This window comes from Salvelinus fontinalis, chromosome 15 (assembly GCF_029448725.1).
Source record: "Salvelinus fontinalis isolate EN_2023a chromosome 15, ASM2944872v1, whole genome shotgun sequence".
In the NCBI taxonomy this organism is placed as follows: Eukaryota; Metazoa; Chordata; class Actinopteri; order Salmoniformes; family Salmonidae; genus Salvelinus; species Salvelinus fontinalis.
The window spans coordinates 30,529,929-30,546,402 of NC_074679.1; the positions used below are offsets into that span (position 1 = coordinate 30,529,929).

Consider the following 16,474-nt stretch of genomic DNA (forward strand, 5'->3'; position numbering starts at 1 on the left):
TGAATGTATTCAAGTTGTGCAACTGACTGGGTATCCCCCTTTCCCTTCCCCCAAATATCCTTGTGCTATCCACTCCTAGCGCCTCCTTGTACCTGCAAGGGACACATCTTGCCTTAAAGTTCAGAGGTAGATCTGCTGTTCAAAGTTGAGCCTGCAGCCCACTTTCCCCTGGACATTGTTAGCAGCAGCGGGGAGCGCCTCTTTTGACAGAGGAGTCATGTGACATGTATGAATCGCCTCTCCCAGTACAACGGGACAAATGAAGCACTCCATTGTAGTGACGACCCCTCCGCATGCTGACTGCCTCCACCTCTCTAAAAAGGTCAGACAGGAGACACTCCATCACTCTTCTCTTTCTCCGACTGCCATTCCCTCTTTCCCTCTCCGTCTGCCACTCCTCTCAGACTCTCCCTCTCTGTTAGACTATTACTCTATGCTGGGCTTACCGACATGTTTCTAATCAGCTTACTGCCAATGAGACTAAGCCTGAGCTGAAAAGGCGATTGACGGAGAGTGTTTAGCCAGTGGCTAGTGACTGCTTAGAGCTGGGGGATGGCAACTATGAAATTAGAAGAAAATCATTCAAGCTAAGAACGAGGAGTGAGACAGACAGTATGACGGTGAAAAGGAGGTGGAAGTCTTGAGGATAATATTACATCAAATCAGTAATATAACAAAAGAAACGGAGACGATTAAAGAGAATGAGAAACAAAGAGAAGGCAATTGACCCTTCGCTAAACCTCACCCCCTTGATTATTGTTATTTATATTTATTATTATTATCATCTGACAACATTTTCCTGAGAAGCCCAATTCCCCATTCAACCACTAGCAAAATCCCCTCACAATGGTCCAAACTGTGTTTCTAATACACAATGAAATTAAACACAAACTACCCCTTGCTAATCAGGAAACCCTTAGTTATGTTGTGGTGTGCTGTCATTACAATTGCTTCACAGGAACCTCGTAAAATTAGCGTATCCTGATGTCGACAGCAGATGGGAGTTGTATTCAGAACATTGCTAACTTAGCTAGCTAACATACATTTTGAGAAAACATGTTCTATTAATTGTTTAGCTACATTTGGTGGTCAATGAGGCGGAGCTAGCTAACCAGCTGTGCAAGCAAACATGCCACTAGGGGTCTTTTCACTGTCCAACAAATCCAGAACAAATTCAGGAAAGCGTACAGTATTATGTAACTCTGTTCCATCTCATATTGCTCAAGTGAACAGCAAACCTGGTTTAAAAGAACAGATCAAGCAACACCTCACGGCACAACGCCTCTCCCCTATTTGACCTCATATGTATTCTACATACAAACTATTTTTTTAACAAAAAAGTAGTTTTGTCCTTGAGCTGTTGTCTATTAATGTTCTGTATTACATCATGTTTTATGTTTTGTGTGGACCCCAGGAAGAGTAGCTGCTGCTTTTGCAACAGCTAATGGGGATCCTAATAAAATATAACAAAAAAATAAACATTTCAGGAAAACAAATTGCTCCATCAGGCTCTGCATTTCAAGAATCACAGAAGCATGTCCTCCTGATACACTGTTAAATTATTTAGCTATTTATTTATTTATTTTAAAGAAAACTATATTTTTATAGCCCTCACTGGCTCTCAATCAATGTAAACGTGAGCTTGTCTGAGGTGTCGGATTCAACAACAGTTATCCATTGGAACGCTGTGATTTTTTGGCCAACATTTTGAAGCAGGGCTTAGACAAGGGTCAATTAACTCTTCATATAAAAGCATAAATCAGAGATTTTCACAAAAGCAAGTCTGTCACTAGGTGATGAGCACTTCACACTGGAACAGGGTGAGAAAGCAGCAGTAGTGAGAAAAGGAGTTGGCTGGTGCTAACAGTCGGTCCTTGTCCTTTGGGATCTCCAGACAGACCACTCTGGTTCAGACACTTCCACTGTTTAGTAGGTCCCTGTGCTTACAGTACTGACAGATTGATCGTCTGAGTGTTGTAATTCCTTGATGGCTGCCTTTGTCACCAAGGCAGGTGCTATACATAAGTGGTGACTATAAAACAATGTACAGTGAGAAAGGCACCGTGTACTGTAAGTGCAGTCGTCAGTCCCTTTCTTATTTACTCAAGAGAGACTATTTGACTGGTTCAGGGCAGGCTGCGGAGCCATGAACTATGACTGCAATATCAACTCTGTCTCAACAGTTCCCGTGGTGCTTCCTGGGCGGTGGATGGATATACACTGGGATGGAGTCCAAACGGCTCACTTTGGAGCTCGTCTGAAAAATTCCACTCTTCATTGTACCATTAGTTACAGTGGGAAATCGTAAGAAGAACAAAGGCTTGGCCGTTAATGGCAGTTTCAAAACCAGGGGGAGAGGAGGCTGCTGCTAATGGAGCAGGATATCCACAGAGAAGGAAATGTCGTTTCCCAGCAGTCTAGGCCAATGTATGCCACCTCAAGTGGGGTGGATTGCCTTCGAGTCTGTAGCATTGTAACAAATGGAGCCTCAACCAGGCAGTGGTACCCAGAGAGTTCTCTGTTGGTTCTTGTGAGAAGCAAACAGAGGCATCCTATGGAAATGCTTAGTGGTCAGTCAGTCAGGGGGTGCAGTGCAGTGGGGGAGGTCAGAGAGAGGCTGGAAACCAGAAGGAGACTATACTCTCCCGTGTGGCTCAGTTGGTAGAGCATGGCGTGGGTTCGATTCCAACGGGGGACAAATTTGGAAAAAGTATGAAAAATGTATGCACTCACTACTGTAAGTCCTCACTCCCACCTATCTGAGATATCTACTGCAGCCCTCATCCTCCACATACAACACCCCAAAGCACACATCTCTGGGTTGCTCGACTTTTCAGTTCGCTGCAGCTAGCGACTGGAATGAGCTGCAACAAACACTCAAACTGGACAGTTTTATCTCAATCTCTTCATTCAAAGACTCAATCATGGACACACTTACTGATAGTTGTGGCTGTTTTGTGTGATGTATTGTCATCTCTACCTTCTTGCCCTTTGTGCTGTTGTCTGTGCCCAATAATGTTTGTACTACGTTTTGTTCTGCTACCATGTTGTTCTGATGCCATGTTGTGTTGCTACCATGTTGTTGTCATGTTGTGTTGCTACCATGTTGTTGTCATGTTGTGCTGCTACCATGTTGTTCTGATGCCATGTTGTGTTGCTTCCATGTTGTTGTCATGTTGTGTTGCCACCTTGCTATGTTGTTGTCTTAGGTCTCTATGTAGGAGTCCTTTTATGTAGGCGGCCTTTTGACTTGTAAATAAGAATTTGTTCTTAACTGACTTGCCTAGTTAAATAAAATGTTAAATAAAAAATAAGTCATTCTGGATAAGAGTGTCTGCTAAAATGTAAAACAGCTGCTATCTTACAAAAAATATATATATTTTGAATGGACTGGAAATAAAAAGTGTGAAGCGTAGTGGTCCATGTGGGGGTGATGGGATGTCTACTCTGCTGATGACACCGGCTCAGAGCCTGAATAGGAATGCAGAGAAAGTGATTTCTACACAGGCAGCAGGGAGAAAATCGATAGTCAGAAACTCACCACAGCCCACTCCCTTAGTGGAAGCTCTGATCCAGAATCTGGTCTAAAACTTTAGGGTCAGATTTACACTTCTGAAACAGACTGAACCCCCCCCCCCCACACAAAATATGCAGTCAAGAATTCTCCCCCAAAAAGTGTGGAATGGGCAAAGGGCTTTAAAAGTGAGAAGAAAGAAAATCAGCTTTGAATGGAAAAAAGGAACAGATGGAGGAGGGAAGAAAAAAAGCACTTGAGGGCAATTATCTGGGCTATTTATGGAAGAGTGCTTTTCCATCCTCCAGTAGGAATGGAGGGAACAGGGAGGCCCTGTTTGGCAGCTGGCTGGAAAGGCATGGAGTGGTATGGCAGGAGAGAGGGAGAGGGATGGAGGGACTGGCAGGTGGGAGCGAGGGTCCTGTAAAGTACAAGCCTGTGACCGGGTGAAGGGCTGGGGGAAAGGGAGAGCTCAGAGGCCTTCCCTGGAGGCCAGGCTGGCCGTGACTGAGGGGAGACACTGTACAAAGCAGGCCTGAGACAGGACCAGGGGCTGGTTCCTACAGTGGAGAGCCCTTAAGTGAAGTGGAGTGTGGGGAGCAGAGCCGTGGTTGGAGGAAGGGGAGTAGGAGCACAACGCCTCAGTGTAGCAGTCAGTAAGGCCCGGAAGCAGGCAGCACAATGGAATTACTGTCAGCCACCGCTCTCCTCCACTTCCCTAGGTCTCCCTGACACCATGTCTCCCCTTTTAAATAACCACACAAACAACCTTTTTAGAGTTCCAGTAACAGTCAGCTCCTCAACCAACCAGTGAAAGATCTCTTTCTACTGTCAACAGTCAGTCATGTTCTCATTTAAATTGTCAAAATTGACAAAAAGGTACAATGTGCGCAAAGATACCAAATTATCAACATATTATACATGGATTTGTTGAATCCTTGTTTCTGATTGGCTTGAAGGGCATTCTAGAGTGTGCATTATTTCCCTAACGCACGGTATATTTGCGAGGTAGAATTCATTCTTACATGTTCGAGCTGCTTTTGAAAGCAAAAGTCGAATTGAAAACATTATTGGCATTGTTGAATTTGATTTGATGTCAAGTTAGGACTGATGGTTTGGTTAGCTAAACTACCAAGTCTGTGTATGGCAACTAATGTAGCTATCTAATAAACTTGCTAGCTTACTTCAGTGGATGTTGAACACATTGCTACCGGCAAATTAACCCATTTCTAGTGTCAATATGTGTTAAATTAGAACCATGGTATAAAATTATAATCCACTTGGGGCTCGATGCGTTGTCTGGAAAATAACGCAACTCCATGGAAGGTCAGTTCCACTCCACTAGCGAGTCATGGAACACACCTAGCACATGGTGTGATCACCGTCCTGTGGTTTAAAAAAAACTTGTTGAGCAAGCAACACTAAAGTGCAAAGCTCAGCTTTTTCTCAGCAAGTGGATGTGAGTCTTAAAAGCTACCTGCTAGTAAAAGCACAGTCACATTCAGCAAAAACAAGTGAAAGTGTACAATGAATGATTCAAAAACCATGTACATGAAATATTTATTGAGGTGACATTAATGCATTTTAAAAATGTAACAAGCGGACAGCTAGAGGGAAAGGGCCATTCTTAAAGAAAGGTGGAAAAGATTTGTCAATGACAGCCTCTTCAATAACGGAAAGTATTCTTAACTGGATATGTCTTCAACATGTAGGCCTACAGTCAATGTAAACTTTTCTAGGCCACTGACTGGAGCCACTAGTAGTGGACTGGTGCTGTTAAAAAAACATTACCCTCCACTCCAGCCCTCGCTGGGTTATTTCTAAAGCCGGTGAGATCAGAGTATACACAGGTTTGAGGGTTGGGCTGGTTGGAGGGAGGGACTGCAACCAGATGACTCCAGTAATACTGACCACACCAGGAAGGCGGAGGAGCCTCACCTGGTTCCACCACTAAAAGGTCTAGGCTGTGATGGGTCTAAGACTCGTACACCTGCAAGACGGTTTCACCAAAATTAGATTTAGTGTAAGAGGTTTAAAAGCGGGATAGTTGGGAAACCAATTTCAGTAATACCAAGCAAACAGAAAACGTCAAATGACTTTTCTCAAAGCTGAAGAAACAGATTAATTACAGCAGAAAGTCTCAGTGGATCATAGCGTACTGAATGTGTGCGTGTTGAGAAAGAGGGAGAGGAAAAGAGAGAGAGAGCAAATGAGAGCTCAAGCAAATCCTGGGAAAGAGAGAAGGTAATTCTCAGGGAAGTAGAGTCCCACGGGAGTGAGTGGCAGGCTGAGAGTCCACAGCCTTCCAGGGGAAAAAGGGAAATGGAATCATCTGTCTGCCTGTCGCTGGTGATCATTCTAGGCTAGGGGAAAAGTGCAGCCTCATCATTATTAAGAACAGCAGCAACATTGCTTCAACAGGCCGGGAAGTGGGCATGTTGCCCCCAGTGACAGACCGGAGCCTTGGAGAAGGACAAAGTCCTGTTGCATCATTCTGAACACTGTAATCCTGATAGCCTCATACTCACATTTCTAGTCATCTGCCCTTTATTCTACACTGCTGCCGTAATTCAGTCTTGAAGCTTATTCAGCCGATACTGAATATATTGAATAATATATGACAGTGAACAGCAGCGGGATTATTAAATATACTGAGTCGCACTGTGGTTCTGCTCCACCTACCTCTTTCCCAATGTGCTGAGTGGTGTGCCCAGGCTCAGAGGAACGTTGGTAGGTTTGCAGTATTGTCCAGTCAGCCTCTGGGCTCCAGGGGTGGCTCCTTTTGGGGACTCTGCTATCTGGCGGGCTGGACTGGTGCTGGGCTTAACGTTCAGCTTCTTTAGGATGTCGTAGTTGATCTTAGAGGAATTTTTCTTCTGTTCCAGCATCTTCTCTATAGCCTCATCGGCCGTGCTGGCATGGATCAGAACCTTCTTCTTGGAGGCCGAACTCTTGGGCTGCAGGGCACACAATGGGGTTTCAAATCACCCAGTACCTTGTCAATTGCAATTACTTAGGACACATTGGTTATTCAGCTCATTGTACAGTTTTAACTGTACTTTGCACAATGAAGGGATGCTCTAGCTATGCTAGAGTATATGGGACGGGGCTGATTGTGACATTGGACTGCATGGCATACGGTTGTTGGATCAGTGCTTTCAAAGCATCCACACCTCATTAGCTATATGTTGCGCTGCAGTTAATCTAGCTAGTTAAAACCAGAGAGCAGATGTTGGACCTAACAAAGGGCCTGGGCCTTGCCAAACCCTGACGAGAAATTAGAGAGAAACCCATTGGAGTGGAAAATATGCACACACACATTGACACACGAGAGCTTAGTGTCTGTCTGCTCGGCAGCGAGAGTGCTCAGAGGGCTTTAGCAAACCCAGGCCATCCCAAGCTCATTGCTTCTTTAGACTGGCAGGATGTTGTTGATTTACCTTCTCCTTGTAAATCCCCAGCTCCTTCTCTTTCGCTATCCTCTCTTCCTTTCCTGAAAGTATAAATGGGGATTGGGGATTAAATTGGGAATGTAATTATCAGTAAGGAGAGTCAAGACAAAACAGTATATTACAATATGTACATAGTGTGGTGTGGCTGAACCTTTCAAGTCGTCTTCGTTCTGTTTCATCCAAAGCTCAGTCTTGATTTTCACCTCTTTGTCATTCAGGAGATACTGCAGTGAAGGGAAGTACATAAATTACCTTAGTAATGCATTTCCCCTTTTTATTCGTTGGCAATCCTGTCATTTCAGAATGAGTAGATGTTTCAATAGAAGGTGCCCTCTAAATGTCAAAATGCAGTACATACCAGCTCAATCTCATCAATACCACTTAGGTCGAGCTCTCTATTTTCAGTGTCACCATCTGAAAAATAAATTAGACATCATCATCATTATTATTGTTGTAGGTTCTCAGGTACGTCAACTCACTCTGGGAGAAAGAGAGAAATTCCCCAACAGATAACACTTTACAAACACTCATCAATTGTGTTTCAAAGAAAATTGTACCTGGATTTTAATCAGTAAATAATAAGCACAGCAACTTCTGATAACAATAACTGATAGGCTTAACTCTGCTTTAAGTTGATCTGCCTGTACAGAGTTTCTTTTCAATTACGATGTGCTTTCAAGATTGCAGTAGGCTTTATTTTGTTGCTGAAACAACAATTTGCATTTTGATGCGAGACAATGGATGCCTGAGCTGCATTTCCATTTTTACCCTCCTTCCTCTGATGATTACTCAGGTTGTCAGAGAAGAAACAGCCACCTTCATGCCGAGACAAGACAGGAGATCGTTCAAATCCCAGCGCACTCAACACTTCAACGATGGAAGGGGGGGAAAAAAACTAGTTCCACAAAGGAAAAGTTTTGATTACCTTTGATAATGGAGACAAAAAGGATGGAGGGTTTGACTTCGGAAAGAATGAAAAAATAAATACAACAGCTTTCACACAGACTCTTCTCCTTGATTAGCCATTTTCCAATAAAGTAGGACTCCGTCACCTGCCTAAAGACATCAGACACAGTCCCAGTCAAAGGAAGAGGAGAATCGCATCTTAAGAGGCAATATGTTGCAGGTTTATGGGAGTCGTTTAACTTCTGTCAGCTCCCAGTCTTTTGACGTGTTCAGAGAGCCCTCCTTCCCCGGGTTCACACTTCAAAGCCGTGCCAAAAGCATCCACAGGCAGCCTTCCCAGTTAATTAAGGAGAGACAGGTGCACAGGACATACACACACACAACCTACCTTCAAGGTTGGGTATAGTGAATTGCAATAATACTACAGAAGCAATCCAGCCAGTCGAGTTCAGTTGAGTAGCAGCTAGCCTCTCAAAAGAGCTAGACAGATAGGTCCCAAACTGTCTAGGGATGTGCATCTTTCCCGTTCAAGACGATTCGATATGTATCCAGATACAGCGCATTCAGACCCCTTGACTTTATCCACATTTTGTTACGTTACAGCCTTATCCTAAAATGGATTAAAATCGTTTTTTCCCCATAAATCTACACACAATAGGCCCATATTGACAAAGCCAAAAAAAGGTTTAGACATTGTTGCTAATTTATAAAAAATAAACTGAAATACATTTACATAAGTATTCAGACCCTTTACTCAGTACTTTGTTGAAGAACCTTTGGCAGTGATTACAGCCTTGAGTCTTCTTGGGTATGAAGCTACAAGCTTGGCACAACTGTATATGGGAAGTTTCTCCCATTCTCTGCAGATCCTCTCAAGCTGTCAGGTTGGATGGGGAGCATCGCTGCACAGCTATTTTTAGGTCTCTCCAGAGATGTTCGATTGGGTTCAAGTCCAGGCTCTGGCTAGGCCACTCAAGGACATTCAGAGACTTGTCCTGAAACCACTCCTGCGTTGTCTTGGCTGTGTGCTTAGGGTCGTTGTTCTGGTGGAAGGTGAACCTTTGCCCCAGTCTGAGGTCCAAAGTGCTCTGTAGCAGGTTTTCATAAAGGATCTGTGTACTTTGCGCTGTTCATCTTTCCCTCGATCCTGACTAGTCTCCCAGTCCCTGCCGCTGAAAAACATCCCTACAACATGATGCTGCCACTACCATGCTTCACCGTAGGGATGGTGCCAGGTTTCTTCCAGACGTGACGCTTGGCATTCAGGTCAATCTTGGTTTCATCAGACCAGATAATCTTTTTTCTTTCTCATGGTCTGAGACTTTAGGTGCCTTTTGGCAAACTCCAAGCGCGATGGAATGTGCCTTTTACTGTGGAGTGGCTTCTGTCTGGCAACTCTACCATAAAAGCCTGATTGGTGGAGTGCGGCAGACATGGTTGTCCTTCTGGAAGGTTCTCCCATCTCCACAGAGGAACGCTGTCAGTGACCATCAGGTTCTTTGTCACCTCCCTGACCAAGGCCCTTTTCCTCCGATTGCTCAGTTTGGACGGGCGGCCAGCTCTAGGAAGGGTCTTGGTAGTTCCAAACTTCTTCAATTTAAGAATGATGGAGGCCACTGTGTTCTTGGGGACCTTCAATGCTGCAGAAATGTTTTGGTACCCTTCCCCAGATCTGTGCCTCAACACAATCCTGTCTTGGAGCGCTACGGACAATTCCTTTGACCTAATGGCTTGGTTTTTGCTCTGACATGCACTGTCAACTGTGGGACCTTATATAGACAGGTGTGTGCTTTTCCAAATCATGTCCAATCAATTGAATTTACCACAGGTGTACTCCAATCAAGTTGTAGAAACATCAAGGATTATCTATGGAAACAGGATGCACCTGAGCTCATTGCAAAAGGTCTGAATACTTATGTAAATGTCTTTTTAATTTGTAATACATTTGCAAAAAAAAAATCTAAAAACCTGTTTTCACTTTGTCATTATGGAGTATTGCGTGTAGATTGATTAGGAAAATATGTTATATTTAAATCAATGAGAAAAAGTCTAATATACCAAATGTGAAAAAAAGTAAAAGGGGTATACAGGAACAATATGTTTTAGTTTAAAACGATTCGGTTTGATTAGAGAAACGAATCAATGAAATTCAGTGTACTAACATTTGTTGCATAAACACATTAATTTTCCATTTTAAATTAAAATATGCTGCTGGTGGAGCTGTCTGAGCTGTGTGTGCTGTATGTAGGGATCTCATAAGGAGTCATAAGGGAAACTGGGCATCCCCCCCCCCCAAAATAAATATTTGCAATTTTTGCATATTAAATAGTATTAGAGCTAGTAATGTATCAATATTTATCTTTAAAAAATTGCTATGATTTCACCCCCGTCTCATAATCGAATGATTTAAAGCTCAGACACACCGGTAGGATTGTCAAACATTTGCCTGCCGACAGTACTTTGCCAGAGCCCCACCTGTTTTTTGTTGTCTGTTTTGCATGTTATTTTGACATTACGTGTCACATATCAGTTTGCAAATAATGTTGAAAAAAAAAGAGTTAATAAAGCCACATAGAAGCATGGTCTCATTTTTGCTTTCTTGAGTAAGGCAGCTCCAAAATACAGGCGTTTCAGGCTAGCTCAGTACTTTGTGGTGGTGGTGGGACAGCCAGTGGAAAATATGGAGCGTAGGGGTTGGTAATGTTCTCTAGTTGCGCCGTGATTGGTTCAGTGTTCTGTCACTCATGGCGACACTACGTCACAGCAAAATCTACAGGAAGCGCTTGAAAATTCAAGCCCATTGGGTGCTGCCATAGGGTTACATTAAAAGTGCACTTCCAAGAAGGCTCAAGGTCATTGGCCACAGATAAAATAACTTCAAATCACAAAGCTACCGTATCTTTGATTGGACTGACCATGTCAACATCATACTTTCAAAATCTTAGCTAGCAAGCCAAACAAGCAGTCATCATGTATCAAGTCGACAATCTACTGGCAAATCCTTTTCAACCCTTGTCATATGAAGAGAAATTATAGATAAAACGTATTGGTGCTCATCGGCCATAAACATTACACAAGTTGGAAATCGCAAATTCAACAATGAGTGGTTTGGAGGGAATCAGTGGCTAACTGCAAGCGTTGAGAAGTAATCACTAGCCTGCTATTTAGTGGAGTGGGTATGTGGTCCATGTCTGGGTTTAAGGGTCTCTTTTCCAAGCTTAAAAGGATAAACATTCACATACAATATCATGCAGAAGAAAAAAGTTGAATAAATTGGCCATGCTGTCAATCCAGCATGACTTCTGCCACATTCAAAACAACTGGGAAATCTCAGACTTCAGTGACTTCAAGACAACTGGAAATTCAGTGGGGGGAAACGATCTCCGACTGGGAAAATACGTTTTGAACGGTCATCAAACTCACCATTCCAAGTCGGGAACTCTGGCCTCTTACAAGAGCTCTGACCTGAAGATTACTGATGTCATGATTCAACCTTGTTTTTCACCCCAAATTCCCAGTTGTGTTGAAAGCACCATAAATCCAGAGAATGCCAGACTTTGATGATCAAATTTGCCCACAAGCACCGCCGCACCACCTTCCTGTTCAAGTGAGGACAACACAAGGTGAGTCCGAAAATGTATTGTATGCTGCTGCATAATGATGTAATACGCCAGGGAGATATGTATACTGTAGCTAAGAAAGTAATACTAAGTGTATGTTGTGTAGTAAGCTGTTAGCGGTCCATGTACCTCACCGTAATAAATTTGGTCCCTTTTCCACTCCTATTTTCGCCTACTGTTCTGACTTGGTGGTGCACATGTAGCCTGTAGCCTGTTTTAGAGATATGTAATCATTTAATATTGTAAGAGCTTTCATTAACGTATCGTTTTGTGTTGTGTAATGGCCTTGCATCTTTAAAAAATTGGGGAGTGTACATGCTAGAATCGTACTTAGCAGCTCTGGACAGTGTCGGCAGTCAAGCTCTTTTGTGTTCATACAGAAAAATGTGGAAGTCGTCAGCCACTCAGCCTTGTTAAAATACTCCAAAACAGAAAGTGGCAGTAGCATTGTTTGGCAAAGCATATCCGTGCATATTACTTAGGGTCTAGATTCCAAGGTATTTGCACTAAATGTTGCTATTTTGTAGAAAGCCCTTGATGATACTAGCCAGAATGCCAAAGCTAGATAACTAATGTAAACTCACCCCATTCCGTACAAATGTGCACATCCGCGACATTCAAACGAGGCTACAAAGAAAACTAATGGGACTGTAGTGACTGTGTTGACTTCAAAATCTGGGGTGTGAACTACGTTTCTATTTAAGCATTGATCGACATGGTAATGGCTCTATAGTATTGGAGAAAAGTTGAGAAAACTGACCCTCCGTTACATCGTGACGTGTCATGCCGTAACGTACAGCACGCATAAAGCAACTATTTCTGTCTTACAATCTCTCTCCACCAGGTGTAGCACTTCTCTCGTTTAAAAACAAGAAATGGACAGTGACGGGGTAAGCGGGGGATACCTAGGCATTTTTTGCTTCGACACTGCAAGCATCATGACTTTCAAAGCCGCTGTTGACTTCTGAAGATCACTTTAGCACCGCCCTAAATACCCAATTCAAATTCGACACAAACCTTCAAATAGGTATGTAATGACACATTATATAAACTCTTTAGTGTTTTATTTACATTTTAGAGGCGGTAAGGTGATAAGTTGGACAGATAGAGTGAAAAAAAGTAGTTCTCACACATCTCCTCTCTTTCTCACTATCATGCATTTGTTTCGCTTCCCCTACTGCCATTTTTAAAAAGACCCGAAGGAGCTCATTGCCTTCTTGAATTATGCAGAAACGGGCCGCGTGAAGGTCTCGGCATGAATTCTGTTGGAAAGGGGAGAAATTGTGCTTTACAATGGTATTGAAATTACTGTTGATCTGGAAGTATTACGTTTTTGGGGGCGCTAAAATAAGGTAAATTGTACGGACCAAGGCGATGTACAAAAGTGAGTGAGTTTTCGTTACCTAGAAAGATGACTTAGAAACAATTGAATTCACTCTCCATAATACCATACTGCCAGCCCATAGCCAAATGTTTAGCTAGCTAGCTAACGTTAGCATATTCGCTAGCTAGCACAACAGTTACACTGCACTAACTTGTCAGCTGTTTCATGGAAACTTGCTAATCCATTGTAATTTAATTATAATGTCAATACTAGCTACAGTGGTTTGTTAGCTTGGAGGAAGTATATTGTGTCATATGCATTGCGTCTGTGCACTTTGCTAGCTACCATCCCATAGCCTACATTGCATATGAAGTGTGACTGGCTCAGTTGTGAATGTACGTAGAAAATTGCCAATTTATAAAACATTTATTGGCTGCCCCACGTGGGGGTTCGTGATCTCTGTCTCAAAGTCAAGTTGTTGGCCATTGACAAGAATTGCGATTCTAGAAGTAGAAAATCGGTAGGTTTGTCGCTACCGGGTCGGCATGCAGCAGGTACCGCTTTTGCTGTAGCAAGAGAAGGAACGGCCTCCCACTGTGATAAGTACCTATCAGCAGTGAGATTTTCAGTGTGTTTCATGATTTAGAGTGTTTGGAAGTTGAGGACGACTTCTCCCGCGTCGACCATGCAGTCAGTGCGGGTAGCAAAAGTGATTGCTGTCCTCTTTATGAAATGATCAACTTTATACTGTATATCTAAAAATGACTATATATATACAGATTTTTTTCAAGCAAAACTATTGCAGATGGTGAACCTGAAAAATGGAAATAAAATATAATGTAAACCGTGATCAGTACTTAGGCTATAGTCAGATGAGTTGTTTCTCCATTGTTAGCTTAGGCTACTTTTTTTCCGGTAAAACATTATTCAGGGTCCTCCCGAGTGGCACACAGCAGAGGCGTCACTACAGATCCAGGTTCGATCCCGGGCTGTGTCGGAGCTGAACGTGACCAGGAGACCCATGAGGCAGCGCACAATTGGACAAGCGTCGTCTGGGTTAGAGGAGGGTTTGGCTGGGATGTCCTTGTCCCATCGTGCTCTAGCGACTCTTTGTGGCGGCCAGGCAAATACACGCTGACTTCGGTCGCCAGCTGTATGGTATTTCCTCCAACGCAGCTGGCTTCCGGGTTAAGTGAGCAGTATGTCAAGAAGCAGTGCGGCTTGGCGGGGTCGTGTTTCAGAGGACGCATGGCTCTTTACCTTCGCCTCTCCTGAGTCCGTACAGGAGTTGCAGCGATGGGACAAGACTAACTACCAATTGGATATTACAAAATTGGAGAAAAAGGGATAAAATATATATTTTACCACTGTTTTAATTCAACAGTGCATTTGATTAAAATAACGTAGCTAATTACATTGGTTGTCACTCAACAAATAAAGCCTGATATTGCTTAAGCCATTTCTACAAACATTTGAATGCTGAAGGTGACACACATCTGTGCCAGATTAGGAATAAGCCTACCGCTCGTTGGTCAGCATGCGAAACTGAGGTTGTCAGGCATGCAAAATGACTTATAGATTAATGAGTGTCAACACAATTACATGCTTACTTTGACACTGGAGGACGCAGTTGTTACAAAAGAGCTATTTTCAGAAGGTAGAAAGAAAGTAATTTGAGCAACAACAAAAAAGAAAAAGTGAACCGGTGATTCATAACGTTTGAATCAATATTCTGACCAATGAATCGGTTTGGGGTCCCGCAGACCATATCTTATACATTTGAACAGGGACCGATGTATTTCGGTGAATCGTTCCATCTCTACAATTTACACATTCTACTCTCCTTTGATAAAACCCTACTAAAAATGATATCATAGTGGGAGATTGTTTTGAGAAAAAAAACGGTTTCTACAGTCTCGCTCTGCCCCTCCCCAGCACCTAGGCCTGGGCTGGCTGACGGGAGCCTGAAGAGTTTTGGCAGAACCTCAAGTACCCCCAGATCCCAGTACAAGGCACAGTACACCCTGCATATCGATGCCATGAGCCCCAGGATTTCTTGGGCCTTTCCTTTTCCAGGGAACATTTATTTTCCAGCAGATTCCCCTCCCCCTGGAGCACTCTGGAATGCACTCTCAATCCGCCACAGAGGGGAGAGGGAGGCAAGGAGGAGGAAGTGGAGGAATAGACCACTGTCAGATCATCAATTGTGTGGGCAAGTTAAAAACACCCCATTCTGTCCAGATCCTCAGATTTGGGTAACCTGACTCGTGCTCACCCCCACCCCAATCCCCTGCACGGCTCGGTCTCAGGCGGCCTAACTGATGGCTCACCCCATCCCCATTCCCCGCACTGCTCGGTCTCAGGCGGCCTGCCTGTGATGTGGTCAGAGATTAGACGCTACACCGCAAAGCTTCACTGATATAAATAAAGAAAAGAAACATGCCCTCAGGAACAAACCCTAGCAGGTGGAGAGAGCCTTTTGAAGATGGAGAGAAAGAGAAAGAAGAAGAGCATCGCTGAAGTTCATTGATCTCCTTGAGCCCATATTTCATTTCAGTCTTCAGAGGAGCGAAAAAAAAGTGTGGTTCAGCAAATGACAGGGACCATCGGTGCTTGTGTCTGCCGTTCCTTCTCACCTGCATCCTCCTCTCCTCTCCGCTCTCTTCCCAGAAAACAAAAGACTCTCCAGAGTTTGTGTGATCCTCAGGATGAATCAGCTAGTGACATGGTGCTGCTCACGGTGGATCACCATTACCCAGACTTCAAGACTACCTTGATGTTCCCAACAACACTGCTCCAAGCATATCAAACACAGCCTTTCCCTTAACCTGAGAACATGACAAGCCTCATCATTCTCAAAAGTTTCCATTCAGAACCAGCAATCGTATCAAATAGACTACATGGCAGCTCTGCCCTGAAGACAACCAAACAAGGAGAGCAGAGGAAATAAAATAAAAAAAGTGTAATACTCTCCATGACTGACAGGGGCAGGCCAGGCTGAGGCGAGGAGAAGAGCACCCATTAAAATGTGACCTCCCTAACCTTGACAGAGCCCAGACAGACCCTACTCCCACACAGCCACCTGCTCCTCATGCCTGGGCCCCTGCACTGAGCCAGAGAGGGAAGGAGTGCAAGAGAGATCGAGACGGAGGGAGATCGAAAGGGAGCTAGTGAGAGATATAGTGCTGCTGGGGGCAGGGCATTGTGCTGGTTCATCATATTGAGCGCATCTCTAGTACTCAACCTTGGGAGACAGGGATCCACCAGGCATTACAGCCCACTTCATTATCCTTCCCAACCCTTTAACATATCTGAATTCTGTGTGGTTATCTTTTTCTGATAAGAATCAATTTTATGAAAAGACAGTTTCAAAGGCTTCCTTGCAGACAGTCCATGCGTAGCCATTGTGATTTAAAGGATACTTATTTTTTTTATCCGGATATTTTCTATCTGCAGGCTGCAATGTATTTATTTGTTGGCTTTATGTCAGATATTTTCACATAATGGCAATAGAAGTCAATTTTAGATCTGTACCATTTTCATTTAGATATCATTTTGATTAACCACATGACATTGACTTCGAGATGAAGACTTTATTCTACATTAAACTGTTCCACAAAAATGTGCTTATGAAAATCATAACTAGCACACAGATCAA

At 43.4% G+C, this 16,474-nt stretch overlaps 1 pseudogene; it reads right to left on the reverse strand.

Annotated features, from left to right (window-relative positions):
- LOC129811761 (transcription factor IIIB 90 kDa subunit-like) overlaps positions 1–16,474 on the reverse strand; it is a 60,437-nt pseudogene that overhangs the window by 14,100 nt on the left and 29,863 nt on the right.